Source organism: Neovison vison, chromosome 11 (assembly GCF_020171115.1).
Source record: "Neovison vison isolate M4711 chromosome 11, ASM_NN_V1, whole genome shotgun sequence".
Lineage (NCBI taxonomy): Eukaryota > Metazoa > Chordata > Mammalia > Carnivora > Mustelidae > Neogale > Neogale vison.
The window spans coordinates 111,861,360-111,865,618 of record NC_058101.1 but is presented as its reverse complement, the minus strand read 5'-3'; the positions used below and the strand labels follow the sequence as shown (position 1 = coordinate 111,865,618).

At 35.1% G+C, this 4,259-nt stretch overlaps 1 non-coding gene across 1 annotated transcript; it reads left to right on the top strand.

The window, feature by feature from the left end:
* Nucleotides 1–3,273: 3,273 nt before the first annotated feature.
* Nucleotides 3,274–3,383, top strand: LOC122890690. The gene has a single exon (XR_006381140.1). It is a non-coding gene; the product is annotated as a U6 spliceosomal RNA (small nuclear RNA).
* The last annotated feature ends 876 nt before the right edge of the window (nt 3,384–4,259 follow it).

Below are 4,259 nucleotides of genomic sequence, written 5' to 3'. Positions count from 1 at the left end.
AAAACACTATGAAGAATTTAAAGAGAATTTCTCTGTGCATCCTTTCTCTTATGACAGTCAATTATATACTCCCCATCACCAAAATGACACCACTGGTGACACTAGCAATTCAGATCATAGTTTTTAATATTTATATAAAAATCTCTTTAATCTATGAGAGTTAAGTAAAATTTAATGCGTAGATCCACGTTTCTGGTGACAGAAAAAACTATGACTGAAAAATTTTCACACTGATTTAGCACTTTATATTCTCAGTGAGTCAAATAATTAATTACATTCTAATACTCTTATGAAGGAGATTGGGCATTTTTATAAATTAGAAAAATTACAGCAAAAGTCTTAAAACAAGTCTTTATCATTGTCCAGGAATGCATGCCTCCCAAATTGAAGATTTCTTACAGGAAAAATTGCCAAAATTGTTTCACTAAAGGATAACAAATAATATTATAAAATACATTTTTATAGTAAATTTCTAAAAATACTTGATAATTTTATGAATAAAAAGAAGTTACAGAATATATAAAATATTGTTTCTACATGTTCATGTGCTCATAATTTTAAGTGTATTTAGAGAATGTAAATGAACCCTATGCAGCAATAATTCTGTGCATATATGATAGACTCCCCTCCCCAGTGCCTAACCCTGTTTTCTGACCCAACTATATTAACTACAGATGAAAAAAAGATGAACCTCTTTAATACACTGTTTTTTTGGTTAGTGTAACTTAAAATTTAAAGTAATATATAGGAGCAAAAATTGTTTAATGTATTACATTGAGATATTAAGGAATAAACCATAGTTTGAATACACATTAGTATTATTGTAGAAAGACTGCAGTAGGTCTTCAGAGAAAACCATCCCCCCCCCTTTTTAAAGATTTTATTTACTTATGTATTTGAGAGAGATATTGAAAGAGTGAGAGGGTGAGAAGGGGAGGGGCAGATAGAGAGGGAGAGAGAGAATATCAAGCAGATTCTGTGCCAAGTGCAGAGCCCAGTGCAGAGCTCAAACTCACAACTGGGAGATCTTGACCTAAGGCAAGAGCAAGAGTCTGATGCTTAATCAACTGAGCCACCCAGAAGCCCCACCATCCTATCTTTTTTAAGAGAAACTTAAGTAGTAGCTAAACAGAGAAATTTCATTATGATCTGGGGAACAGGGAACCTTACACTACAAATCCTATTTGGTTACAGGATAAGAAACATCTGTTGATTTTACAAAAATCTTTTTATTAAAAGAAAAGCCATTAGTAATCTCATTGTTATATCCCCCAATACTACTTCTAATAGAGATAGGTATCCTTCTTGTCTTTCTTCTTTCTTCCCAATGTAACTGCCATGTGGATAAAGTATGTCTTGTGGGATATAATCATAAAGTATATTTATTCTCATAAGGAATCAGACACTCTTCTATTTGACTAATACTGTTCAGAACTGAGATGTGCTCATTAGGTATGGAAATGTTTAAAAGTATTCCTTCATCAGATACTTTATAAAGTATCATCAGATACTTCAGATAGTTCTTTGGAGACTGTTTTGCATGCCCCTTTTGCCCAAAGGGAGTCTTCACATGCAAGTGAATGACCTCTCCTTGTTTTCTTTTTCTCCCTGGTTTTTAGTGTTTTACTGCTGCATAAGATCTCCCTCACTGTTGGTATTCCATTGCCCATCTGGTGAGCAATCCCAGGTAACATCAGTGCAAGCCCACCAGGCTATCTATCAAATGATACCCACATCTGGTTCCCCAGGTATATTTTGTTAAGAGGACCTTGGGAAAGAAGCAGATCCCAGTGCAAAAGCACTTTTTTTCCCCTTAGGAGATGAAACTGTCAGGGAATTACTCATCCTTAAATTTCTCAAGCTCATTCAGACATTTGTCCACCATGTACACCAACTGCAGGCAACAAATACTAACCTTAATGACTTGTTTTCTCATTGTCCTCTCTCTTTAGTTCAGGTGAAGGGAGAATTTCACCCATTCTCCCTCCTTGGGGTGGTGAGTGAATGGATGCCATGCATAGCAGCACACCACTCTAGCCAACACTTTCAATCTTCTACTTCCCTTCTTGTTGTGAATGAGAGGGTTGAAAACAAATGGTTTTCCACAGCTTCCTTTTGTAAGTTTCACACGATGGTCTTACATTTCATTTTAGAATGTAAGTATCTCTTTTCTTGATTGTTGGCAGAAAATAAATTAAGATATTTTTATTTTAATATTGTATTACACTAGCTTTAAAAGCTGAACACACTTATGTATATTAATTAAATGCATAGTTTTCTTTTTTTTTAAAGATTTTATTTATTTGTTTGAGAGAGAGAGAAAGAAAGAGTATTCACATGAGTTGGGGGAGGGGCAGAAGAAGAAGCAGAGTTCCTGCTGAGCGTGGAGCCTGATGTGGGGCTTGATCTCAGGACCCTGAGATCATGACCTGAGCTGAAGGCAGACACTAAAACTAACTGAGCCACCCAGGTGCCCCTAAATATATTGTTTTCTTAACAGTCTTGTGATTCAATTGCAGATCATACTTTATTCTCTTAAGTTCTAAGCACTTTTCATCTTAGTACATGTTATTTGAAAACTTGATTTTAATGGCTGTCTAATATTTAACAGCACAGATGTACAATCAATTATTCAATAATTTTCCATTGTTGGACATTCATGTAAAATCTGATTTTTAGTATTATATATTACATTGTAATGACAGGCTTTTATCAAATTTCCCTTCTAAAAGGGTGTAACGATTTCAATTCTCACCAGTACTGTGTAAGCAAGTTCTTTTGATAACCTTGACCACATTTTTTCAATTTAATATGTAAAAATGGTATTTCATTGATTTTTCCATTTGCATTTATTTAAGTGAAGTTGAAATGCTTTTGCGTGATTATTGGTTTTTTTTCCCCCTATTTGATATGCTCTGTCTCTTAGTAGGTGGGTTTATTTTTCTGTCACTTTTATAATTATATTCACTTTCAACACGTCATTCTGCAATTTGTTCGTAATCCTTTTCCTTTATTTTCTATTTGTCTATTTATCTTTTACTTCTTTTGGTTTGAGAAAGCTCTCTATATTTCCCCTTGACAGTTTTCTCCTGAAAAATTTTCAGGAGAAAAGTTTTTCTCCTTGACAGTTTTAAGCTATAGACTGCAATGGTGTTTTTAGAGGTTATCCCAATATAAAGTCTTGACCAAAAATTTTTTAAAACAAGGCCTGTATTTAATCATCAACTCTTTCTCCTGTGTAAGACACCTAACTTAAGATGATTTACATGCCTAGTGCTCACTTCAGCCACACATATACTAAAATTGGAACAATACAGAGAAGATTATTAGCAAGGTCCCTGTGCAAGGATGACACACAAATTTGTGAAGTGTTCCATATTTTTTCAATGGCACTAAGGTCGAATCTTTCAATAGTTGCTCTGAATATAAATGAGCTAAGTGCTCTAATCAAAAGGCACAAGGTATTAGATTGGATAAAAAGGAAGACCCATTGCTGTGCTGTCTGCAAGAATTTCATTTTATATCCAAAGTCCCCTCCAGATAGAAAATGTCCATTTACCGTGATAATAGACATCAAAAGAAAGTTGGGGTATCAATCCTTATATCAGACAAATCAGAATTTTTTTAAAAGATTTTATTTATTTATTTGACAGAGAGAGATCACAAGCAGGCAGAGAGGCAGGCAGAGAAAGAGGAAGGGAAGCAGGCCCCCTGCTGAGCAGAGAGCCCGATGCAGGACTCGATCCCAGGACCCCGAGATCATGACCTGAGCCGAAGGCAGTGGCCTAACCCACTGAGCCACCCAGGCGCCCCAGATAAATCAGAATTTAAACCAAAGACTGTAATAAAAGATCAAGGTTAATTAATTAAAGGGTCTATCTAATAAGAAGTTCTAGCAGTTGTAAATATTTATGCCCTAACAAGGGACTAGACAATTATATAAGCCAATTAAGAAGAAAATTAAAGAAACACATTGATAATAATACAAAACTAGTAGGGGAATTTAACACACCACCCTCACAGCAATGGACAAATCATCTAAGTAGAAGATCAATAAGGAAACAAGGGCTTTGAATGACACACTGGACCAGATGGACTTTACAGATATATTCAGAGTATTTCATCCTAAAGCAATGGGATACACATTCTTCTCTAGTGCACATGGAACATTCTCCAGAATAGACCACATACTGAGTCACAAATCCAGTCTCAACTGGTATCAAAAGACTGAGATCATTCCTTGCATATTTTCAGACTAC